The sequence below is a fragment of the Prionailurus bengalensis genome, chromosome E4 (genome assembly GCF_016509475.1).
Source record: "Prionailurus bengalensis isolate Pbe53 chromosome E4, Fcat_Pben_1.1_paternal_pri, whole genome shotgun sequence".
Lineage (NCBI taxonomy): Eukaryota > Metazoa > Chordata > Mammalia > Carnivora > Felidae > Prionailurus > Prionailurus bengalensis.
This window is the reverse complement of record NC_057360.1, coordinates 17426774-17453774: the sequence shown is the minus strand read 5'-3', so window position 1 is coordinate 17453774 and position 27001 is coordinate 17426774. Positions and strand designations below refer to the sequence as shown.

Genomic DNA, 27001 nt, shown 5'->3' with positions numbered 1-27001 from the left:
TTCTCTCTCCATCTCTGAAATGCTCTCAGGCTGCAGCTGCCCATATATTTCTTTCACTAGCTTTCAAAAAAGCCATATGAGGGTATTAGATGAGGTGGTGACTAGATACCTTCTGCTTGGTTGCCTATATTCCCCGCCTCTTTAAGCTGTCAAATTCTGGGTTGTCCTAAGTATAGACACAGCTCACCTGGCTGCAGACTCTGACTCTTCAAAGGGTGACTTTCTGCTGAGTTAGACCTTAAAGCATTTGAGAACCCCTGCCCCCCAACTCATCTTTCAAAACATTCTCTCCCCAACCACTTTCCCCCACCCCATTCCACCCTTTACTTCTGCAATTGTGGACAAAGAATCTGCAAAAGCTTCTGTCTTCTCCCTCTTCCTCTGCCTCCCTCTCTCTTCCCATCTGGGTTGGCCAGAAGGAAGACTCTGGCTATACAGGACCCTATCTGTGCAGAAGCAGCTCCCAAGAGTTTGTGAGTACGAGATTGCTCCTGTTTCTGAATCTGGACTGTTCAAAAGGAGTCAAGATGTTTTTCTTTTCTGTCCACTAGGGGGCTGCTTGTAGGGGGATGGAAAAAACGAAGGCTTAAAAAAAATATATCATGCTGCTGAAATTTCAGCAAGAGGGGAAAAGAGAGAGCGCGTGAGAGAGAGACAGCAAAGCAGTCCCAGGCTTCCTTGTCTCTCACGTCAGAGGCAGGAACCTACTGTGCTAAGGCTGTTGGCTCAACACGCAGAGACCAAGAAAGGCACAGACACAGAGAGCGAGAGAAGAGGGGTCCCCCCTGACCCAAGGAATTACCACCAGTGGAGTAAAGCCACCTGACTTTTTAATCTTATTTTTGTTGCCTCCTCTTTCTCCCTCCACTCTAGCCCTGTCAGCCTGGGTTTCATTTCTTTCGTGGAGCCTCCTCTCTTCCTCCCAGAGAAGGAGGAAGGGAAGAAAAGGGAGAGAGGTGGGTTCTCTAGGTGAGCGCATCAGCTGGTTCCAGCTCGCACAGACAAGAATTCTCTTCGCAGGAAGCTCCTCTCGCTCCCCTGCCGCCCACCCTCAGCCGGGTAAGTCCAGCTCACTTGCTCCTTCGATTTCCTTGCTAGCGTGATTTCAGCACCACGGAGAGCTATGAGATGCATTTTGGTTCCTGTGTGTCTCTGTGTTCCTGCAAGGAGCTTGGCACTAAGGTTACATCTATCTCTCTGCTGCCAGTCGAGCCGGGTTCTGCGTAGGGAAAAGAAAGGCACAAAACTGTGTCTACTGAATTAAAGGGGGATGTGGACTCTGGCCTTCGGTGTGTGTGTGTGTGTGTGTGTGTGTGTGTGTGTGTGTGCTGTTGCATAAGATAGGTGAGGTCTGAGCTAAATTGCCAGTGGGTTTCTGCGCGTCTCCGTGTAGGGCTGCTCTTTTTCTATGTAGATAAGAGGGAGGGTTTGGGGAATTAGCCATGCACCTTCTTTAACTCTTTCCAGACAAACCACAGAGGGAAAGTGTTGCAAAGGAAGCCTGAGGGGGTTAAAAGTAGGGGTAGAGTTAAAAGTTATGCTCCTCTGTGAGAGCTTGGAAGAGGTGGCATTTTAAATGTCAGTTTCCCTAGGATCTCCAGGCTGTTGCTGTGGAGAGAGCCCACTCTGACCTTTTACTTTCTCTCCTGGTGTGAATCCATGGCAAGTGGGCAGGTGCAACAGGTGAGCATCAGGTTGGGGTGGTTTTGAGGGCTGGGATCCCCCTGTCTTCGTGGTGGTAGGCAAGTGTCAGTGTCTTGAGCTTTACAGAGGTTGGCCAGTGTGGATTATACTACACTTACAAGGAGGCAGGATGTACTCTCCACTTTTTTTTTTTTTTTTTTTGGTCATCTTTGACTATGTGTGGTTGGAAAGAGGACAAAGTCTGTTCTGTCCTGTTTTCTGCCAGTGAAAGATTGCTCAGGAGAAAGGTTTGTCTCCTTATGTCTGGGGAAGCAGAAGTGAAGGTAGACCTGTCCTGATGTAAATAGGCTTGAAGTAGTGCCATGTCCTCCAGTACTGAGAGGTTCCACAAATGGGCTCATCATTACTCTAACTTCACTGCTACTTTTTTGGGGGGAAGGTACTGCTCTGTCTCTTCCACTTCCTGTCCCTCAGAAATATGTTCAATCAAGTCCCTGCATCTGCCTTGGTTTTGCCTTGGTGACACTATCTGCCTGCATCCGCTGTCCTTCAGTCTTACCCACAGCTGTTTGGGTGGGGCCATCCAACAAGTGGTGTTGGGGAGTTCTTTCAGCCATCTATGTCTGCATGAAACCAGCATCCCAAGGGGAATTTTAAAGAGATGTGGCTCTGGTAAGAGCAAACCTTGCCTTGAACTGTCCTTTAATTATCTAACCTTTTGGTCACTTTCTTCAAGATGAGAGAGTCAGTGGGGGGTGGTTTCACTCCTCCCAACACCCAGTGAACTCTAGGGTGGTGACTCTGTGTTTTGCTTTTAATTCAGCATTCTGGGCCCCTTCTCCAAACCAAAGAAAATACTCTCTGCCTCTGGCTGGTGAATCTTCTGGGCGAGAGACATAGTCCCGAGTAAAATGGCACCACTGTTTTTTGTTTTTTGTTCTTTTTTTTTTTACTATGCTTGCCATTGAATCCAGAAACCCCAGCATCTCCCTAGATTGGTAGGAAGTGGAAGGCAGTGAGAAAAATAGTGAAGTCAGAGGTTTTAATGGCAGGGAGAAGAGATTGAAATAGATAAAGCAAAGCATCAGAAACCAACACTGACTCATTGATATTTCAACTCTCCCAACTCCTGCCAACCTTGAAATCTTCCAGTTTGAACAAGAAAGTGGATAGATTTCTACATGACATATCTCTGAAGGTTTAAAAGAAATTCATGCCCTTGCAGTGGACCCTATTCAAAGCCACCATTTATTACTGAAGTCACCATACTTAGTGGTCATTATGTCATTAATGCCCTTAAATTCTCTCTGAAAGAAGTGCTCAGTGTCATTACTGGGCCCATTTAATAAATGGGGAGACATAGGCAGTTAAAGTGCTAAGCTAGAGGGTAGCAAAAGCGGAACTAGAACTTCTGGTCTCCTAGTATTTCATCACCTGAGAAATGCAGAAATGCTCATGTGAGGGAGAGCAGGGATGTATTGCTCTCCAGTGGACAGATTTGCAGCTGAGACCTTTTAGTGAACTCCGTGTGGAGCAGTGGCTTCTCCCTGGTGAAGAATGAGAATCAGCCAGGAGTCCCAAGGTGTTTCTGTACTTAGGTTCTCAGCCAAGAAGATGGCCAGGAGCCAGGTGAAGAGCTCCCTGGACTTACTGTAGAAAGAGAATTCCAGGCTGGTGGCCCCTAGGCTGGACTGAGGTCATGAAACTGATTGCCACACTCACGTTGCCCCAGAAATCCCAGTTAAAGGGACCCTTCCAGGGCACATTGTCGTGGATGTTTTGGTTTCAGATGTCTAATGGTTTTCCCTCAGCCTTCTCTGGGAGCAGCTACACTGAGTCCTCTGTGGCTCACAATGTGGGGAGGATGACTAGAGAACAGGAGAGGGATGGGTTCTGAGCACCTACAGAAACTCTAAGAGAGTAGGTGACTGGACACAAGTCCACCGCACATACAAAACCTCTGCTCCCCTGGCAGCTGCAGCCCTCACATCTGGCCAGCATTTGGGGGAGAAAGCTGCTGCATTCTCATATTCGGCCCTCATTCATGGAGGAGGGGAGACTCTGCTGGTTTGCCCCTGAGATCTGGGGGAGATAGAAGATATCAAGAAAGGTGAAGGGAAAGTAAAGGTTGGCATCCTGCCCTATTTTCCACAACTGTATGTTGCTATCTTTTACCTGGAGAGTGCCACTGATATGTATTTTTTTTAGTTCAGGTATAGCTTGCATATAATAAAATGTACTGATCTTAAGTATTCATATTAGTTTTGACAATTGAATACATCCATTTAGCCACTACCCCAAACAAGGTATGCAAGCTTTCTCTTGTGCTTCTTTCTGATCAATCTTTCCATCCCCCAGCCCCATCATTTTCTGACTTATTTCACCATGATTTTCACCGCTACTTTTTGCTGTGGAAATACATTGCTTAATGTGATATTTAATAGATGTGTCATGTAGATTATAGTAGAGTTTTACAAGAACATTTCAGAGGTTTGAGTCTGTTGTTACTGGGTAGGTGGCTGAGAGAGTGGGGAGAGGGGTGCATTCTTCATCCAAGTTTATAGTTGTGGTTTTAGGAAGTCAAGTGGTCATTTCCAGTGTGTGAGTGTGTGTGTGTGAGTGTGTGTGTGAGTGTGTGTGTGTGTGTGTGTGTGTGTGCAAGCCACAATCAAGCCCAAATAGGAACCCTGGAAGCCTCTGCAGTTCCCTCCCTCAGAGCTGACCTCACTTATTTGATGGTACAGTGCATGGAGATGATATTGAAATCTCTATTAAAAACTTTGAATTTAGCATTAAGGTGGCTGGTCATGAGTCATCCCATTTGGCACCCCCAGGGGCTGGGGGTGAGGTGAGGAAAGAGTACCTGTGTGAGCTCACTAGGGAAATGGAGAGAAATTCACTGTGATAGTGCTTACGCCATGAAATTCAGCTCCATCCACAAAGGTCTTGGCTGAGAAGGTTGCTATTTCTCCTTATTTAAGAGTGGCTTTAGAACCAGAAGATACTGGGGTGACTCATGTACCACGATACCCTCCTAGCTTCATCCAGGGATGTCCATCCTACTCCCATCCGTGGTTATAGGCCAGGATGAAGAGACTCTCGTCTATTTTTGCCGTGAAGAAGCAATGAAGTTATAAGATTTTGATGACTTTGGTGGGGAAAAAATACACACACACACACACACACACACACACACACACCCTATGTAATTAGTCTTGACACCTTGCCTGTCTAGTTTTCTCCTACTCTGTATCTGTAGAAGTTCTATGTTCAGGGAATGTTGGACAGAGATGAGGCATTTTGTGCACACTTTGAGTATGAGGTCCTCAACTAACAGATCAGAGTTTCTGGCAGATCAACCAGGAAATCAGTCTCCAGTGGGCCTCAAAATTTGTCTAAGTAGGTGGTAGAGCAGTTTACATGTACAGTGGGCAAATATAGACTCTGCCCGCCTTCACTGAGAGACTTAACTGAGCACCTTCTTTCCAAGGTCTGCTGCTTTCTGGGATTGCCTACCTCAGAGAATACACCTAGCTGGCTCATTTATGGAAAGGGTCCTTCCCAAGTTGGCTCTCCCAGGCAGGATCCCTCAGGGCGAAGTAAGTGTAGGTTGCTAACCCGCTGGGCCATGGCAAGTTAGAAGAGAGTCACAGTGAGGATTTCTTAACGTGCAGGTAGAAGTTCGTGCAGAAATTCAGAATCCGAATGATTTCCACAAAGCCACTTCCAGTAGACGATTTGGGAGAAGTGTAAAGATGCACCTTTGCCTGGTTAACTATAGGCTGTGTTAAAAAAAGATCAGATGAGATTCCCCGCCTCAATGGAATTTCATCATAAGAGCAAGTTCAGTGGGAAGGGGAAATTGGAATAGGTTTTTAAAGCTATTTCCAACTGTATATAAGAATCACTACATCTTTACCTTGAAATATGACTTTGGACTAGACCTGTATTGATCTATTTAGAACACAGCAAGTACCCAGTATGTCAGTTGGCAAAGGGAGTTTAAAGAGCCTTACCCTCTTCTCTTTCCCTTTTTTGTTCCTTGTGATAAAGTATACATGACATAAAACTTACCATTTTAGCCATTTCTGAATGTACACTTCAGTGGCATCAAGTACATTTACATTATTGCACAACCGTCACCACTGTTCATCTCCGGAATGTTTCCATCTTCCCAAACTGAAACTCTATACCCATTATACAATAACTCTTCACCCCCCTCACCCCCAGCCCCTGGCAGCCACCACTCTACTTTCTGTCCTCATTAATTGGACTACTTTTGGCACCTCCTATGAGTGGAATTATACCATATTTGTCCTTACGTAACTGGCTTATAACACTTAGCATAATGTTTTCAGCGTCCATTCATGTTGTAGCTTGTGTCAGGCTCCATTCCTTTTTAAAGCTGAATCATATTCCATTGTGTGTATGTACCGCATTTTGTTTATCCATTCAGCCATCGATGGACATTGGGTTGCTTCCTTTTATGCTTCTTTAAGTCTGGCCAGTTGCCCCTGCTTTACTCTCCAGCCAAATGAGAAAGGGAGACTCTCCGGTCGTAACTCCCACGGGGGTTGAAATTCTTCCCTTATGAGGACCACTCAGATGGCTTCTTTGAGGCAAATCAAGGAGGATTACGGGGGGGGGGGGTTGGTGCACTCCCCCCTCACCCCGCCCTTTTCATTTGGGTCTGGTTCCTGTACTCTGGCCCTCATTGTTAAGTGCACAACAGAAGCAGTTCAAGTAGACTGGCATCCTAAACTCTCCTCTATACCCCCTCCGGAAGGCCCCAATCTTACCCCAGAAAGATACCGGGAGACAGTGAGAGACATATCCCTCACCCTTGGTGGACACATTTCTGGGTTCTCCCCAGCTTATGCATTACAAGGTGAGACTCCAAAATGAGATGAGGAGTTCTGGGGTCAGCGACAAATGGGCCAACAGACTCATTGCAGTTTCCTCAAGGATCTTAGCTCTGATCTTCTAGGGGACCTCTGCCCTCAGAGCAGGGCACTGCCAAGCTCACCTCCACTTGCCTCTTATAATAACATCTTATGCTTTAACTATGACTCAGTAAAAGGTTATTACCAGGACTCATGAGGAATTTATGGTTCTTCCAATTTGGATGTGTCTTTATCATACTGTATGGTATGAAAGAGACAAAGAAGGAAAAGCCTAGACCATTGGTCCCAGGACAGTATCAACCCAGAATGGCTAATGTTTGACAATGGCTTAGCAACATCTTTGGGCTAGAATTTAGTCTTTGATTTTACTTCACCTAAAAATTCGCATTTCTGGGCCCTGGCAGCTTGGATCTTTCTATTGCTTAATGACAACACCAGCCAACATTGAGTGAGTGTTTCCTATGAGCTTCAACCAAGTGCACGGCACAGAGAAAACCCTTAATAAATGTTTGCTGTTATTACTAATAATAAACACTTCAAATGCTTCGTGTCATTTAGTGGCTAAAACACTGTGATGTATACTATTATCCCCATTTTACAGATGAGGAAACTGAGGCATGGTGACTTGCTCAACTTTTTACAGCTAGGAAGTGATAGAGCTGGTTCAAAGCCTGTGCCTTAACCACTTTCTTGTGTTGCTTCTATCATTCATTTGGCAATTAATGATGTCTTCATTGTGATTCCTCTTAAGCATCTTGCATTATTGCTAATCTTTTTTTTTATATACAGTGTAGTTTTAATGAGTTAAGAACAGGGCTATTGCCATATGCTTCTCCACCTATTGCTAATCTTTATATGTAAAAATCTAGGTGCCTCTCCACCTAGACTACTGATTCTCTGAGGGCTAGGAGAGCCCAGCACAGGACCAGGCACATAGCAAAACTCAATAAAACCCTTTCTCACTTGCTGTTGGTTCAGCTCAACCTAAATACAGGAGTTCCCATGCTCGTTTCTCTAGTTTAATAATAATAATAATAATAATAATAATAATAAATAATTACTATTATGGGGTGTTCACAGTGGAACAGGCACTCTACCAGGCTGTGCAATACAGTAGCTCACTTGATTCTCACAACAATGGGAAGAAATGGGGGTCACTGTGTGAAGGGCTCTGTGCCGGATGCCGTACATACCTTCTCTCATCTAATCCTCACAATAACCCAGGGGGAAGGTGGGCAAGGCAAACCTCCTCCAGCCAGGGATAAAGGGAGACCCTGGTCGTTGTACAACTTGACTTGAAATAGCGGACAGAGCACGCAGATGAGGGCAACAAATCTAACTTCAGAGAGGCTAAATAGCTTGCCTGAGGACACACAGCTAGACGGTGGCAGGACTGGTTTTGAACCCAATCTTTTTGAAACGGAGCCCAAGTTCTTCCCCTGTTGTCTGCAGCTTCTAGTTTAGCCATATCCCACCCCACCCCCCCGCCACACCCTCCCCCTCCACCTGGGCCACATGTTCTGCGAGAAGCAAGTCCTGAGCGTTATTACCAGGAAACTTGGCTTCAAATTCGTGCTCCACCACGTCTGACCTTGTGCTCTTGGGCCATCACTTAACCTGTCTTAATCTGAGGTTCCTCATCAAAAGCCTCTCTTCCATCCTCCCACCCTAAAAAAAGCTTATAGAAATCATCATCTCATCTTTAAGGAGTTCTTATGAAAAGTAAATGGGACAGACGTATGGTGCCCAGGACAGCACCTGGCACAGAGCATGAATGATTGAGCCACTTGCTAATTCCTGAGGTCTGGGGCCTGGGTGCAGCCTGGGGTACCTGTGTTTCAACAAGCTAACAATGATCGGGGCTGACCTGGATTTTACATTCTCCTCAAGCGCTAATGGTCTGGGCTGGCCCTTGTTTTTATCACCTTGATTTTAAGAGCACATGTTGGCCATTTTTTCTTCTGCTTTAGCACCACCAGCTTGGCAGGCTGATATTTATAAATATCTGAAAGATGCCTTTTGCCAATTAATTAATTACCTGGAAGTTGTCCTGGATTAAATTAATTTGAGCCTTAAGGAGACACTGGATTTTTGAGCCCCATTCCTCACTCTGCTGGGGACCGCGAACATTTGGATTCCTTTTCTCTTGCCTTTCCCTCCCTCCGGATTCTTCTGCCATTCTGAGTTTTATTTATGAAACATTTTCCCTTCCCTTATAATTCTGTTTTCCATAAGAAGAACATCCAACAGCCACCTCCTGGCTGGGGTAGAGTAATTGTTTGAATTTTTTGACGGTGTGCAATTTCAAAGGCTTGCGTTTATATAGATTACCTTGAATTTATCTCCGTGAGTGTATCGGGAGAGAAGCCGCTGCCTGCCACATGAAGTATCGTAAACCCCGTAGCCACCGAGCGCCTGCACCTGCGTGGACGGTCTGTTTATCTAAATGGATTTCTGTAAAACACATACCTTAATAAATGGGGTTTTGCCAGCCTGTCCAGCCTACACTTAGGTCAGCAGTGGAGTCCGGGCCAAAAGGACAGGTGCGGAGAGGAAATGGGCCCACAGCCCCAGACCCCTCCACCTGACCAGCTGTGGCGGGGGTGGGGGGCGGTGGGTACGTGCAGATGGGGAGAGGGCGGCCCCAGAGCAGAGCGCCTGCAGGCAGAAGGGGCAGGGCCCCGAATACTAGATGAGGACCCTGCGAATGGTCATGTCACAAAGGGCAGAGGCCATGCTGTCCATAAAGGGGTTGTCTCCTCACGGTGACCTAGCCTGTGCCACAGGGAGCTAGAACTTATAAACCTAGCCATAAAGCCTCCCGTTCAAAGCTGTATATATTTATAGAGATATAAATGAAGTTTAATGCCGGTGAAACTCACTATAAAAGCAAAAGACTTCATCTGTATCTATACTTCAGGTGCAGAGCAGTTCGGGGCCCGCTGCCTCTCTCCCGTTGAGGGCAGCGCGGTGCGCGCACCCACTCTCCCCCGTGTGGGCCTCCTGCGGGGCGGGAGAGGCAGGTCCTCTGGCACCCGCCAGCGAGGCCCCCAGCAACTGCGCCTTCCCTTATCTCTGAGGGCTGTGTAAAAGCAGCGAGAAAAAAAGAAGAAAAGGAAAAAGCACTGCCAAAATCAAGCGGCTTCAAACAGTCAGGAGTCTGGCTTTTAAATAAAACAATTTGAGGAAGGTTGGCTTTTCATCCACCTCGGAAACTGCCAGGTTTCTGCTCCTCGGAGCTCCAGGTGGGATACAGCGATGAGACTGCAAAGCCGGTGCTGCCCTGCCCCCCACCTAGCGTGTCGTTGCCCCTCCCCGCCCCCCCCCCCCCCCCCCCCCCCCCCCCCCCCCCCCCCCCCCCCCCATGCCCGCCTTGCATGCATGGCATCACTGCCCACTCTGGGCTGGCAGAAATGTTCAGTGAAACCCTGACAAACAAGCATTCGAATCTGGCTGTGTGGCCTTGGGGAAGTCACTTGACTTCTCTGAGCCTTACTTTCCTCAAACCCATGAAATGGGACAAAGGTTCCTACCTCTGAGAATTTCTGTGTGGGTTAAAGGAGATGTCATTTTCTACATGAAGGCTCCTAATGGCCCTTAGCACATCGAGGGGCTTCAGCCCATACAGTTCTCTCTTGATGGAGTGTCTATGGCAGAAAAGGTGTGTTTTGAGGGTAGACGGCAGGGGTCATGCGGCTACTTTGACATATATTCTCCCCAGGGGGCAGGGGAGGTGGCTGACACTTGGTTGTACAACAAGTGCAGTGGGAAGACGGGCAGTGACTTGAACGCTTCCCTCTTTTCATCTCGTTACCAGCTCTCCTCAGTCTTGCACAGGCCCCTGGGCCCGAGTGCCCGAAGCAGCCGCTCAGGGGCAGGTTGACTGACCGAATACATCGCCCCTGGAGTGGGGCCTGTCTGTGTTCCTATGACTAGCTTCCTGGAAAGCTCAGAGACAGACATGCTGCCCACGTGGAGTATAGCTCCCCAGGGAGTATCTTTGGGTTCCTAGGGGTGCCTTTCCACACTTGACCCTCACGAGGTCAGCAAATCATGCCAACAGCGTGGGTTTCATTCCTGGATCACCCTCCATCCAAGGGAGGGACCAAATGGAATATTCTGGAGGAGATGAAAGGGTGCCATTGATCCGGACCCTGATGTGTTCTGAGTGGGGGTGGGGAGGAGACCGATATCTGTCAATCTCTTATTAAAAATGGTCTGAGGCCGTGCAAGAGTTATTAAAATGCAGAGTAAGAGGATGCCATACTCTCCTCCCCACCCCCGCCCCCTTTTCAGTTGTGTTTTATCAGCTTAATTTCATGAGAATGAAAGGCTCAGGCAGCCATCCTTGGAGACTGGGAGGGAAAAAACAGTCAAGTCACCAGAGAGGGCCTTGCATGGCTTCCCTGGCAGCCTCCTCCCTCTGACTCCACCGGGGTCCCCTCCCAGCCTCCTGCAGCACTTCTCTGTGGCTGGAGCCCAGGAGACAGTGAACAGTAACGGAGTGCTCTCTCTCTCTCTCTCTCTCTCTCTGGGCCCGTGGAGACCACATTTGACAGGCCAGGGATCCCACCTGACATCCCAGTTCTGCCACGGGGGGAGGGGAGAAAACCTGGGAGGAGACCCCACTCCTGCTCCTTGAAATGTTTGCCCTTTTCCTTTTGAGTTCTTAAGGTCAAATGTTGCTAACGGGATTATTTGCCCATGGCGAAAGGCTGCTAGGAAGGGAAAGAGCCTTTTCATTTCTGAACGTTTATGTCTTACCCCAGAGTTATACTCAGCAGTTGGCTTGAGCAGACTTTGCAGGTGATGAGGTAGGAATTGTGGGGAGCGGTTACCCAAGATCTGCTTCCAGGATCTCCTGGGTTCATAAATCACCAGCTGGATCCAAAAAATGCTCCCTGTCGATTTTTCAGTAGCGTAATAGTTGCTAACACCTACACGATAAAAACGACCGCAGGGCAAAGATTTAAGTCCTTCACATGTAGGAACTTTCTAAATCTGGACAGTCACTTTTTGAGTGAGGTACTATTATTATCCCCCTTTTACAGATGGAAAAACTAAGGCACAGAGAGATTGTTTAATTTGCCCGGAGACCTGCAATAAATGGCCGCGCCAGGATTTGAACCCAAGAGCTCTGTGCACTTAATTACCATGCTGTGCTGGGCGTCACTCAGACACCGCCTGGGTTCCCCGCTGCCAGAGACAGATGCGAAAAACTGGAGAATCATAGTCCTCACAAGCTTGGTCTGAATCACAAAGGTTGGTTTAAAAATAAGACCAAAGCAGTCACTATTTCTCTCGGGGGCTTGGTGTTGTCACTTCGTCTACTCCCCCTCCTTTGGGGAGTCATTCTGTTTTTTCAACAAAGCCTCATCTAACTCCTTCAGGATGAGAAAAGAATCCAGCTTCAAGGCAAGTGAGTTTTCTTAAATGCATTTTCCTTCATCCGATCTCACAAGGTGGGGAAGGTGGTGTCAATTCTCATCTATCCACAAAAGCCTCATTCACTTTGTGGTTTCTCCACTTTGGGGATTATCTGGGCCACAGTTGTAACTACCCATTCACTTGTGGGCTACTTCTTTCAGCTCTGTGCTGCCACTGTACAGGATGAAACTCCTGTAATGGATTCTTGAACGATCGGTCCAGCTGGGAGGGAGTACAGCAGGCCGATGCAGCAAAGCCCGATCTGTTCCTGTCGAGCCTTCTTATTCAGCTGTGGGGATGCAGACTGAACACCAGTGGTGGCCAGGACCACCAAGGGTTACAGGGGAGGCAGGTAGTGTTGGCCAGGGGCATAGGGCAGCTCGGTGTCGCCCAGCTAGATCTCTGCTCTGTAGTCAGATGTGGGCATGGTGGAAGAATGTTGGCCCAAGGGGTGGGTGGGCTGTGAGGTGCTTAAGAGCCTCCCCCACACCCGAAATGTGCCGGAGCCTGTGGCAGACTGAGCCAAGAGGCAGGTTCATTCTGGAACAGAAGCACTGGGGACAGGGGAGGCCTGAGCACCCCGATGTGGGCTTGGTTAGAGGCTGGCGTTTAGGTCTCACATTGAGGCTGAGCCAGAACTTGGGGCGAGTGCACATCCCAGCTTTGGGTGAGGTGATTCAGGGCCGAGACTCTATCCCGAGCTTGGGCCAACCATCCATAGGCAGGAAGACACAGAGTGAGGGAGAAAGGGTATCAGTGGGTATCAGTTCTTTTTTTTAATGTTTATTCACTTGTTTATGAGAGAGAGGAGAGAGAGAGATTGCTTGCGTAGGGAGGGGCAGCTCTGTCAGCACAGAGGCGGACACGGGGCTCGATCTCACAAACTGTTGAGATCATGACCTGAGCTGAAACCAAGAGTCGGATGCTTAACTGACTGAGTCCCCCAGGCACCCCAAAAGGGTATCTGTTCTGAAGATAGTGGACCTGAGCTTAGACTCTGGCTCTGCCTAGCTCTGCCCCCTTAGAGAAGGCACTTAACTTATCTGAGCCTCTATTTCCTTGACTCTAATGTAAGGAAGATAACACCTCTTAGGAATTTTTGTGAAAATTGAATAAGGTAACATCTAGAGTATACTTTATAAGTATTCAGTAAATGTTGATTACCTCTCCCCAGTAGCAATAATTTCTTACACTGTAGTTGTGCTTCATAATTTTCATAGGACTATGATATACTAATATATTTGGTCTGCACAACCCTTTGTGAAGGTCGACACAATGACTCTTATTCATTACTCCCATTTTACAGATGGGGAAATTACTACAGAGTTTCAGTGGCTTGCCCAATATAGCACAGGTGGTAAATGACAGAATTGAGATCCTGAATCTTACACTTTGGGTTTAATCATTTTATAGCCCTCTCTGTTGTGCTGTGATTGGGCTGGTAATTGAAATCACAAAGATCGAGAAGATCCTCTGCCCAGATGCCCAGAGGAGAAAAACCATCTTCCATGAGCTCTGAGGCATCTCATGGGAACTAGACAGGGCTTGGGGTATCCCTTAAAGGCTTTGGCACCAGGTTCTCAAGTCCTTTCAGTTCTCAAATGTGTTCTGGAATAACTCCCTCGGTAGATTAATGCTTAATGCTGTGCCAGCCAAGTTTCCTGTCTGTGTACCAGATCATCTTGGCTCTCCTGCCTCCGCCAGCCAGCCATCTTGGGAACCTGAGTCACTCATGACAGCCACTGCGGGGACCAGCTCCCACCAGCAAAAGAACATAGAGCCTGTGTCCACCAGGCAAGTAGCCTTGAATGTTACCTCCACAGAGAAGCCCGCACTAATAATTGTATCTAAAATAGCCCTCCTTGACACCAAAAGCAAAGGCAACAAAAGCAAAAACAAACAAGTGGGATTACAAAAAACTGAAAAGCTTTGCAGAGCAAAGGAAACCATCAACGACATGAAGTGGCAATCTATGGAATAGGATCAAATTATCGCAAACCATACATTCAGTACGGGGTTAATATCCAAAATACTCAGGGAACTCCTACAGCGCAATAGCAGAAAAAGAAATAACCCAATTAAAAATGGGCCAAGGACCTAAACAGACATTTTTTTTCAGGAAGACATACAGATGGCTAACACGTACATAAAAGATGCTCAACATCACTCATCATCAGGGAAATGCAAATCGAAACTACAAGGAGATATCACCTCACACCTGTTATAATGGCTATCATCAGAAAGATAAGAGGCAGCGAGTGCTGGTGAGGAGTGGAGAAAAGGGAGCCCTGTGCACTGTTGGTGGGACTGTAACTTGGTGCAGCCATTATGGAAAACAGTATGGAGGTTCCTTAAGGAATTAAAAATAGAATTACCATATGAGCCAGCAATTCTACTTCTAGGTATATATCCAGAGGAAATGAAATCGGTATCTCAAAGAGATATCCACACGCTCATGTTCACAGCAGCATTATTTACAATACCCAAGGTATGGAAACAACCTAGGCATCTGTTGATAGATGAAAGGATAAAGAAGAAATACACACACACACACACACACACACACACACACACACACACACAGGAATATTATTCAGCCTTAAAGAAGAAGAAAATCCTGTCATTTGTGACAACATGGATGAACCTGGAGGATATTATGCTAAGTGAAATAAGCCAGACAGGGAAAGACAAATAGTGCATAGTATCACTTATTTATGAAATCTAAAAAAAAACCAAAAAAACAAAAAAACAACCCCAACTCAAAAAACGTTGAACTCATAGAAACAGGGAGTAGCAAAGTGATTGCCAATGGCTGGGAGGTAGGGAAACTAGGGAGAGGTTAAAAAATAAAGAAAGAAAATAGCTCTCCTTGTCACTCTACCATTTTGTTTCTATTTATCATGCTTATCACCAGCCAGCATAATACTTGATTATTTTCTTGCTTTTTGTCTCCTTCCAATAGAATGCATACTCTGTGAGAATAAGAACTTTGTCTTATTCACAGTTGGGTTCCAAGCCTGGAACACTGTGTTTACTAAGTTGGTTAAATGAATGAATGAATGGGTTTTCATCCAGGATTCTCTGTTTCTGCAAGCCATTACTAAAGACCTACTCTGGGATAGGCATTTCCTTAATGGCTGGAATTGAAAGAGATGTGGCTCCCTGTCTCTGAGAACATCTCAATCTGGTCAGGGTGGAGGGGAAGTCACAAAGACAGGTAACTACCTCAGAACATAGTGTCTTGTTAGTGATTATGAGGGTGAGGGGATGGGGCGGAGGCATTGCTTGGGGTACCCCATTAACCAGAGAACGAACAGCATATGCTAAGGCTGAGGTCAGAGAAAGGGCATGTCAGGAGGTAACTGAGAAGTGGGATGTAGCTGGAACACAGGATCACTGGATCGTTGTGCTGGCGCAGTGGGAGATGCTACTGAAGAAGGAGATTGGGATTTGGGGCTCCTCTCAGGATATCCATGGGGAGAACGGCCAGCTGCGTAGGTGCTCTAGGTCTGACCTTTTAAGCCACGTTGGAGGATGCAAGCTTGTTGCTTCTTTCATCAGATATCTAAAGGCACAGCCTAACCAAATTTTATTTGCCATTGTGACGTTCTTTTCTAATAACCATATCCTTTCCTACAAGCTCTCCAGGGCAGAGAGCGATGGTGGGGACTTGGGGGTGGGTGGGTGGATGGGGCTGCTAGACCCCTCATCACTGACAGAATTGGGGGATGCCGTACTGCTCTCATTTTAGAAACATGAGGCCAGACTCTCAGCCGTCCATGCTGCTTTCTGCACTTCCTCCCGTAGAAATGACACCATTCCGGTTGCTAATACAGAGGCTGAAGGCGAGATTGTTGAGTGAGAATGAGGACTAGAGAATGAAAGAAAGAAAAGTCCTGAGACCAGAAACCTTGAATGCTCATTCTGTTTCCTTTAGCTGTGGCTTGTTTAAGAAAATTGTCTGTTCTGTTTCGTCAACTCCTTCTCTTCTGGAAAGAGGATGTGGCTGGAAGGCTCCCATTCCGGGGCTCCAGTCCGGGAAAGGGCTTCCCTATTGATTTGTGTGTCAGCAATTCAAATGGGGTTATTTATACTGTGGCTGAGCACCTGATAAAAATGTAAGTTATTATTTAAAAAATCCGGAAGGGAGGAAAAACTCATCAAGGAATAACCTCATATGGGAAGTGAAACAACAGCCACACACAGTTCAAGGTCCTTAGGAAGGGGGCTGGGAGACTAGGGCTGTGAGGATTGCCAAGATGTATGTCAGGGCCCTTGCCTTTCTCCTTTTAAATGCCTCTCCCTCCTGTCCGAACACCCTTCCCGGGCTCTGCAGCTCTGACTTCAGACACTGCCTTCAACACTCATTAGCTGTGGGGCTTGGGCAAATGACAGAGATTTCTCTCTAAGCCCTCCTATTGCGTAAATAGGAGGAGACAATGGCATCTCAAATACCACATAGGCAAAACTCTTGGAGCAGAGCTGAGCGCATAGTAGGTACTCCACAGACACTTGTATCCAAACCCCCTTCTCCCTTTGTAGAGCTCCTATTCAAATTCTTTCTTAAAAGCCATGCCCTACAGCCTATTAAAATCTGATTGCAACCAGCTGCTGTCTTACTTGAAAGGCTCTGAGCCACTAAATCACACCTATGCATAAATGATTGATAATGAATTAATAGGTTAGGTGGTGGCACTTATGGAAAGCAGAAGGAAAGGAATTAAGGAAGCTTTAATAGCAGAATGTCAGAAGCCAGCTACATGCCTCTGTAGGGATATTTTGGGCGATGGGGCTCCTGCAGTGTCCTTTCAATCATGCCGTTAGGAAGCTACCTCTCTGGTCATTTGTAAGGATAGGCGATACACAAGTCAGGAGAGCAGGGAGTGGCTCTCTCTAACTTTGATGACGGAGTCAGATGCCCACCCACTTACACAACCGTGTCCTTGCCCTTGACAGTGCCGTTACCTGCACTTTCTCCGCAGGCCTGCTCTCAAGCTTCCTGACTCTGGCCACTCATCTCTTTCTTTTGCTCTCATGCTCCAGACACAGCAATTACAGAATTGCATTGACATCTCCAAGCCCCTGGCCCTGCCTCTTTTTTCACTATCCATTGCCTCATGTTACCAGGCTTAGATGCGGTCCTGTGTCTTTGTCCTTAGTCTCTTGCAAAAACGTTTCTGGACTTTGTGTCCCGACAAAACTCCAAACTGGTTAAACTCACCTACTGGTCATGCTTACACGTTGAAGAAAAATAGTTGCGTGGACTGTTGTTGCTTCACACTTATGACGGTAGATCTCAAGGGAATATGGAAGACAGTCTGGCAGTTCCACGACTCTTTCCTAGTGTGCTTACTTTCCACTGTCCCAAATGACAAGTTTACAACTCCTTTCTCCAAAGACTGCCTACTCCCTTTTTAATTTCTTCCAGATGATGACCTTACTGGTATTTTGCAGCCAGGAACTCCCTCACCTTCCTGCCACTGACCATACCTTTTGCTGTCACTGTGGCCATCCTCTCGGTCTCCCCTCCTCATTCCTGGGTGCAGTGCCCCTGCTCTGTGCAAAGGCCGGCCCCCTCTGTGTTCTGGACCTCATCGCCTCATGCTTCCTGAAGACTTTGTTCCTGCCGTTATCACTGCCTCTTTCTTGAATCTCCAGTTTCTCCCTCACTACTTCATTTTCCAATAAGCATGTAAATGTGCTCTGTTGTCTCCGACCTTAAAAAACATGAAGCTCCTCCTGATTCTACTCTCCTTCCGGTTCCTGCTCTATTATTCAGCTCTCATTGACAGCAAAACTTACCAAAAGCCTTGCTGCTCTCAATTCTCACCTCTAGTCTCTCTTCATCCAGTCAGGCTTCCACCCCCACAACTCCTGAGAGGTGGAAGGCACAGTGACCTTATGTTGTCAGAGCTCATCATCATGTCTGTTACTTTGTACTTGACCTCTCAGCATCATTGGGCAATTATTCCTTTCCTTAAACCATGATCTTCCCTTGGCTTTGGGGACTTGCACTTCTTAGGTTTTCCCTCTGTTTCAAAGGGCCTTTGCTGGCTTCTCTTTCTGTACTCAATCTCTGAATGTAGAGAGCTGTAGCGTTCAGCCATGGGCCTCTATTCTCTGGCCCCACTTTCACCTCAGGTGTAACTCAGTGGTATGAGTTATACCACTTGTACACCAATGGCTAACCAAATCTATGCCTTTAGCTCTGACATTTTTCTGGAACCCAGCTTAGAGAACCCAGAAGTCTACCTGGTATCTCTACTTTGATACTTTATAAAGCCCTCTATCTTAATATGTGCAAAGAGAATTCTTGATTCATTGATGTCTCTTCTGGTGTCTCTGTTCTCAGCCAAAGGCACTATACCTAGCTACTAGCTCGAGTGACAAAACTCTTAAGTCATCATTCATTCCCCTGTGTCCTCACTCACCACTCCATATTCAATCCATCAGCAAGTGCTGTTGACTCTATCTCTAAGGAATTTTTCAAATCCTTCCTTTACTACAAATGCTCTCACTTGGACCACTGCAAAACCCCCAGCTGGTATTCCTGTGTCCACTCTTCTCCTGGAGCCAATCTGTACCCAAAACTAAAGTGACCTATTGAAAATTTAAATCAGATGGTTTTTCTCCCTGTCTTAAAATCCTCCGTTGATCTCCTTCACACTTAAAATAAAATTAAAATGTTTTACCGTGATCAACAAAATCTTAGTTATCTTTTTGATCTCCGTTTTATATCTCCCTTTACTATTTACTCTGTGCCACTCATACTGATTAATCAAAAATGCCAGACTCATCACCTCGGGACTTTTGTGATATCTGTTACCTAGAATTTAGAGAAATCTTAGAAAGCATCTAATTCAACTTTCTTATTTTATCAACAAAAAGACTGAGGCCAGAGTAAAGAAGACTCATAGCAAATTAGTGGTAAAGCCAGGACCAGCCAGATTTCTTTCCATTAGGATGTGCTGGGTCGTCGCTGCCCTCTGAATGCTTCATCACTGTCTCATCTTGTGAGTTGTAGAGACCTTCACCTCAGTAAAAACATAGATTTGGTTTAGTCTCTGTTGTGATTTTAACCAGGTGCACGTGGCTAACTCTAAATACTGTTGTGAAAATTGTACTCATTGGAAGCTACTATGCAGAGATTTGGGATTTTTACCAAAAATCTCATAGATCCAAAATTTCTGGGCAGTATATGACTCCCTGGAAAAAAAAATTCACCATATCTTGACCCCATATGGATTGGTTAGTAGACAATAGGGTCAAGATATCTTTAGAGTTCCTTTGTCATTCTTTAAGCAGGTCCCTTATCATGACCTGGTCCCTTCCTCTAGAGTTATCTTTGATTTGTGTGGGGGAAAGGATCTTCATTTCAATGTAGTGTAGATCTGTGGCCTCTTCATGCCCTTATTTTTGCTTGGCTGTCACTTCTTACATGCCACATTGGGGCCCATTCAAGCCGATTTCCTCAGGCCTGCCTTCCTCCACCTCTCTGTTGATTTGCCTATAATCAAGGGTTGTTTGTGTATCAGATTTACTTCACTGAAAAACAGCTATAGCTTTGAAGGATTTCACATCGCGCTATCATCTAAATTATTTTGGAAAAATAAGAATATTTAAAAAAATGGCCAGGCTTTGTTATAATTTCACATTTTCCTCTGTGCTTTAAAAGCTCATATTATCCTGTTTGAGTAAAGATTAGTTGGCTGGCATTGGTTTGGCCATTTATTCCTGGGTAATTTTTGAAGATTGGTGTTTTAGCATGCCCGATAGCACTAGTAACTTTTTATATGTTTTCTTTCATCATATTTACTATCATTTAAATAACCCATTTTCTGCTTCATTTCCTTGGCCATTCTATGACAGAAGTGCTGGGATCCTCAGGGTGGCTTCTAAACACTCTAAGCTTTTTGTCCTCATTGCATTTTTTATGTACTTGGCACCTCAGATGCTTTCTTCCCTCATTCCACTTCCGTGTCCGTGATGCATCTGGAATGCAGAAACAAACGCATCGAAGAGTGCTCAGGTAAGAGGCATCAATGTTCTGGGAACTGTCCTTGCTTCTGAATATCACGCAGTGACAAAGACCCCTGAGCTCATGAAACATGCATTCTAGGGGAGACATGCAGCCAAGCCGTTGCCAAGTTTTGTTGACGGCCTGGCTCATCTTCATCTGCAAATCTCAATTCAGATACCCCTTCCTCCTGGCAGCCATTTCTGGGTCCCCAGAGCGGGCCAGGTGTTCTTGTGGAAACCTGTAAGTTTCTCTTTATCATTTAGAGTTTTCAAGTTGTAAAATGTAACATATACACAGAAGTGTACATAAAACCTAAACATAAAATTTAATCAGTAACAATTATTCAAGTTCCCTGTAACCACCCTCCAGGTCGAGCAATAGAACATCACTAAAACTACAAGGACACCCTGTGTGTCTCTTCCTGATCATAAACCTTTCCCTCCACCAGAGATAACTGCTTCAACTGCTTCCTTGACTTTATGGTCACAATTTCCTTATTTTTAGCAGGTTTAGAATTTATCAGCTTAGGAATATATATATATATATATATATATATATATATATATATGTATAAAGTATATATATATATGTATAAAGTATATATATATATATACACTTTATACATCTAATACATTTTTATCAAATGTGACCAAAATATTAAAAATAAAATATTAATTTTTTATAAACATCAAATTTATCAGTTGAGAAATAGATGTATATTATATGTATAAAATATACATATTTTTACACATGTACACATACACATGTATATATATATGTACACACATAGGCTTAATTAGTGTCCAGTTTCCCAGTAGTGTGGGATAGTAGGGTAAGCTCCAAAAGATCAGGGATAGAATTTATTTTGTTCCTGTTGTGTTCCAAGGGTCCTGCCCAGTCCCTCGTGCATAGGAAGCCCTCAGTACATATTTAGACGCTAAGTGAATGGAGATGACACCCTGATAGACTCTAGATAAGAGCTGAGATATTTTGAGGGTCCTTATGGGGATTACTCTTCAGAAGAGGGGTTACAAATTGGGGTAAGGCATCCACTGTGTATGAGGAACACAGTCAAAAAAGCACCCACCACTTTCCTCCCAGAAACTTGAAACAAATAAGAAAGGTGATTGAGCAAACTCAATGGGGAAATAATTATGTCTATTTGTGCATCTATTTATTTATGTAACTATCAATTTGTTCATCTACCTATCCAGCCATGCGATAGTATACAAAAACATACCTCTTAAAATACACGAGAAGAGCAGAATAGGAAAAATGATCACTGGTTCATAAGCAGGCTGAAGTGTTGGCCTCCACTCATGACCTACAGGAATAAACCCTGCCCCTGTCAGCATCCCAGACCAGAAGATGTTGAGAAAATAAACTGTGTCTCAGGGATTTGATTCATGAGGGAGAAAAAATAAAACGTGGCAGGATCATGGAAACACATGAATTATTCACAGTTCAAACCAGGTAAAGGGAAAGAGGAGGAGGGAATGACCAGGAAACACACATTGAGAAAATGAAGCTCTCCACGGCCAGGGAGAGGCCCGGGAGGCTGGGAGCGAGAGCAGCCCAGCACGAGGACTGAAACCAGAAGTGACAGGGGAGGAGAATCAACCCGTCCCTTGGCAGGTGAGCCAAGATCATGTGGTGGGAGCGAGGCTGGCTCTATGGTTCTGGGGCCAGTGAATAAAAGGAGTGGTCCTACCTCTGGAAGCCAGGTTCATATGGTGGGTGCAGCAGGTCAGTGCTCATAATTGAGTTTAAAGATAAATCTTGATGCCACGTCCACTGTTATTCTGTGATTACAAAAGAGGGGAAAGGCACATCCGACTGGAGTGGCAGCTGGTGGGTCTGAGAGTGGGGCTGGAGAGGGGTAGAGAGGTCTGCCCTCAGATGGCATGTGTAGGAGGAGCGTGGGGAGCTAAGGAGGAAAGACGAGGCTTGCTCCTCAGTGTAGAAGACAGATTCGGGCTGGCGCTGAGGTGGGATGCGGCTGTTGTAAGAGACCTGGAGGGGAAGGAGCACCTGGGTGGCTCAGTCGGTTAAGCCTCCGACTTCGGCTCAGGTCACGATCTTGCAGTTCGTGAGTCCAAGCCCCGCATCAGGCTCTGTGCTGACAGCTCAGAGCCTGGAGCTTCGGATTCTGTGTCTCCCTCTCTCTCTGCCCCTCCCCCACTCAGACTCTGTCTCTGTCTCTCTCTTTCTCAAAAATAAAGATTAAAAAAAAAAAAAAAGAGACCTGGAGGGGAAGGCAAAGCTGGACATTGGAGCCAGTGAATGCAAAAGCAGAATGGACAGCAGCCAAGGTATCTTTAGGAGAGCACTACAGTCAAGTTGCTTCAAGTGAGAGTCAGAAGAGAGGCAGCCAGGTGGCACGTGGGCACATCCATCTGGTGTAAAGTCTCTGGCAGGGGTGGGGGGGGGGTGGGTGGGAAACACAGCCAGGGTGTGTCTGGCTACGAGCTGCTACGATCACAGCTCGGTGTGTCCACAAGTGTTTATTGAGCACTCACTACGTGCCACTCTGCCCTCAAGCAGCTTACATTCTAACTCAAGGAGAGAGGAAATAAAGAGAGAGTCAAATAAGATTATTTTACATACTGAAAAGTGCTATGAAAACAAGGAAATAGGACAGTGTGTTAGCGTCTAACTGGTATGTTGGGAGATGCGGGGGGGCTGCTTTAGCCAGGGTGGTCAGGAGAGGCCTCCCTGCTGAGGTGACATTTGAGTTGAGCCCCGGGAGATGAGGTGGAGACTGCCTTGTTGCACATCCGGGAGGCATAAAGCAAGTGCAGTGAAGGCAGCTACGACCGAGAAGACAGCTTGAAATCCAGGTCACGAATCCTTGCTGAACCGGTTTCCTCAATCTGTAAAATGAGAGGGTTGAGTTAGCCGATGGCCAAGTCCTGCTTGGTGTGGCACGTGGTCTCTGGAAGTCTCCACGGAAGATGTGGGAATCGACCTGGATGCTGAGGAAAGATCCTCAAAGTGCTAGCGATGTCATTTAAACCAGCGTCAAAGCTACAGTCTTCTAGAACCTGCAATGAGAGCAAAAGAAGGATATCTACTTTCTCCCTGATTGAGACATGGTCCTCTGTCCTACTCCAGGCAGGGAACTTTGTCCTACAAGGCACCCCGGGCCCAGACCCCACTACCTCTGGAAGCTTTGTTGAAACTAAAACCTATTGCATCCTGTTCCTATTGCAAAATAGCTCTATTTGGCCCCTTATTGCATTATGTCTTTTCAAATACTTAATGAACATACCAATCTATTTATGCATCTACTTCCTTTATTTATTTGTCAGTGCCTTGTTAGCGTCTGAGCCCTGAGCACACTGCCAGGCTGGGGCAGGTGTCCCGGAGGAGGTTGTAGGATGAATGAATGGTAGATGCAGAGGCGTGATAGTCTGCTCAGGCTGCCATAACAAAATACCGAAGACCAGGAGACTTAACCAACAGGAATTTGGCTCTCACAGTTTTTGGAGGCTCGGTGTCCAACATCAAGGTGATGGCTGATTCAATTCCTAGCGAGGACTCTCTTCCTGGCTTGCTGTGTGCTCTCATGGTGGGGAAGAGAGAGAACTCTGGTGTCTCTTCCTCTTAGAAGAACACTAGTCTGATTCCCCTTTTGGGGCAGAAACGTGTCAGTTAGTGGGGTGATCCTGGAAAGACTGCAGGGAAATCACCTGCCAGGCAGGCCCTGCTTTCTGTCCGGGCTGGGGCTTTTTCAGCAGTGGTTTTTCCCTATGACCACGTGGAAATGGGAAGGCTTAGGAGGAAAACACACTCAGCTGCATCAGGACCCACCACAGGGCAAATAAGGAGAACCATATCCTTGTCTGAACACTGGTTTTGATAATGGGGAGGGGCGGGAGGAGAGGGATGGCAAGAGGGAAACACAGGAGAAACTGGTCTCTTCCCAGCAGGGCTTCTGGGGCCATTCATCACATCAGCTCTTCCAGCGAGAGATGCTGGGGCTCGGGCAGCTTTGCTTCGAGACTGTAGTCATTCCAGGTGAGCAGCCGGGGCCAGGCAGGAACAGTAAAATGAATGAACATGTGTTTTGAATGTTCACCTCATCACAGGACTATTCTAAGTGCTTTCCATGTATTAGCTTAGGGGATCCTCTTGTTGGTTGCTTTATTTTGATGGAAAAACTAAAGGAAGTGAAGTCATCTGCCTACATTCTCACAGCTGGCAGTGACGGCTGTAGACCTCAAATGTGAACTTTGCAGGCAAGACCCTAACTGCTGCCCCATGCCACCTCAGGGTTGTGGGCTCCGCTGTCCTGTGCACCTTCCCGTGGGAGCGCAGTGGACAGAGCCTAAGGACCTCTGCTAAGCAACTCTCATAAGGGGCTGGGTTTGTCTGACCCCTTGGGGTACTGGAGTTATTCAGGATAGAATGAAAGCGTTAATGGGCTCATCAAGGGGTGAAGGAAAGTATCCCTGGCTTTGCTCCGCCCCCAGGCCAGCTCATCTTACTATGCCGCCCAGCCTTGACACCCCCAAGTGACTAGCACGGTGGGTTCTGCCCACTCTGCCCCTTGCTTTTGCCTGAGTGTGACTGTGGCCACCCCACTTCCCATCCAGGCCTCTAGTTCCTCTGCTTCGAGGGGGCAGTGGTAGTCCTTGCCGCCTGCCTTCTTCTCCTGGGTTTTATGGGATGAATAGGATAATGTTTTCTAATTACTTAGTGCTCCTTGGAGCGCAAGTGCTGTGAGTCAGGATAAAGGACTCTGTTAATCTAGTTGCTTTCAGGGATTATTCATCCAGAAACATAAATGAGCATTTAAATGAGCACAGGGGCTGGGGAATGCAGGCCAGGGAAGGCCACAACCAAGAGGTGGCTGGGGAGGGGCTGGGGCAGAGCACTGGGGGGTTGCTTGGCAGATGCCCCCTGCTCTACATGATATTTTGTCTGACCTGTGATCTCAGCTTCTTTGAGCTTGAACTTTCTTTGCTCCAGAATTCCCCCAGCCCAATGGCCTTCTCTTGAAAAATACATTTTGTTAACTCATTAGGTGGCTGTCCCGCAAAAGAATGGCTGCTATCCATTGACAGTAGGAATCTTTGGTACTTAGAGCCCTTCAACATGTGTTACAGATGGGTGTGGACCAGGATCTCCAGGCTCAGGCTTTGTCCCTGGCGTACCCGCTCTGAGAATGTTTGCTAGGGAAGCTGGCTTTCTTGATTATGCAGGTAGCCATGAGAGGGCAGCACGATTTATTAACTGTGTGTGTGTGTGTGTGTGTGTGTGTGTGCACATGTGTGTCTACGCGCCTGTGCCTGCATTCAGCCATGAGGCCAACCTGCATGGAGACTCTGAAACTATAACATCCTGCTCTTGGCTTTGACACCTGACAAAAAGGACATGGTTTAGATGTCACAGCAAGGGCCTGTGCCAAGGGTGGTTAGGAAAGCAGATGTCTTCACGCTTGACTACACTGTAGGAAGTTGCTGGGCCCATGACCCCAGGTGTCACACTGTAGTGGATTGATTTTCTAATTTGGAATTATTTTTAGGAGGAGTAAAAAAGTCTAAGATAAAAATTCAAATATATTCGTTCCTGTATTCAACATCCACTTATTAAGTCGTTAATGGGTCCAAGCTATCGTTAAGCAACATGAAAGGCAAAAATTGTTAGACTAGCGATAATTATTAGCAGTACTTCTATGAAATAGTTAGGAGTCATATTCCCATTTTGCAGAACAGAAGACTGAGATTTTAAATACCCTACCCAACATTTCATAGCCAGAATTTTATTCATGAGGTGTCAGAATGCAAAGTTAGTTCTTCTGGCTCCCAGTCAGGTGGTCCAAACAGTGGCTTTGGTCTTTCAAGGAGGGGACAGTAGATAAAGGGGACATAACAAGATCGCAGACCACCACACAAGGAAGGGCAAGATGTATATTATGAGTGTACTATGGGTAAGTGCCTCAGGAGTTTTGGGGAGGGATCCAGAAAGTTCCAAACAGGAGATGAGATTTGGGCCAGGCCTGGAAAAATAAAGAGCATTTCCGTAGTTGGAGAGAAAAGCGGAGGTCACCTTAGGCAGAAGGAAGACGAGGGGCCCAATCACAGGGGACGGAGTGGACAGAGGGTATGCCACCTGGCGAACAGTAGAGCTTGGCTGGAGCAGCCATCTTCGACCCTGGATGTGTGTTAGAATCACCTGAGTAGCCTTTCAGATGACCAGCACCTGAGTGATTCCATTGTGCAGCTTGGACTGAGACCCACTGGCCCTGGGCAAGGACTGATGTGTCCCAAACTGAGGCTACCATAAGTACCCAGTTTCATAGAAACAGGGTCTGAATAAAGGTGGTGACACTGGGAACAGAAAGTGAGAGAAGGACAGGAATTCTTTGAAAGGCAAGGCCTCCAGGACTGATTTGTCCCAGTAGTGTGTAAGTGATGACTGTTAGGGCCTGGGAGCCAGTCTCAAGAATGAGATCTACAGCGTGGAAAACAACACGGTTGGGGGTAGAGGGAGTACGTAGGAAGAGGATGGTTTGCTTTTAGCCATCTCAAGTTTAAGGGTAATAATTACCGGGCCATCAGGCAGGAATGCCCAGCTAGAATCATTTGAGTGTACAGCTTGGGTGGAGACCCAGGAATGGGGAATCTTGAGAATTCATCTCTGTAGAAGCGGGAGTTGAGGCTGAGGGAGTGCCTGGGCTCTGAGAGGAAGCAAAGAGAGGGAGAGAGAAGAGCAGAGGGTTAATGTGGGAACGCCTACGTTTGGGAGGCAGAAGGACAAAGAGAAGCTTAGGAGCAATCTCTAAATGGAAAATTGTTGCGTTTGCATTAGCCATGCCCGGATGGGGCGGGGTGATGGGCAACAGAGTCATTTTTCATGGGCCTGGCTGCCTGTGACTCGGAAATTGATCAGCTGAGTCAATAGCTCCGTGCTTGGACTCGAAGCCCAGGCTGATGTACGTGCAGGGCATAGGGCAGGTGCAGCCTGGCTCTCCCTCACCGGAAGCACAGCCTGCTTGGGC

The 27001-nt window shown here is 46.6% G+C and overlaps 1 protein-coding gene across 1 annotated transcript in view; it reads left to right on the top strand.

Annotated features, from left to right (window-relative positions):
• Positions 1-603: 603 nt before the first annotated feature.
• The window catches only part of TNR (tenascin R), a 410686-nt gene continuing 384288 nt past the window's right edge, over positions 604-27001 (top strand). Inside the window, exon 1 of the mRNA XM_043569008.1 lies at positions 604-1059. The gene's annotated coding sequence lies outside the window, so the exon portion shown is untranslated. The remainder of the gene's footprint in view (positions 1060-27001) is intronic.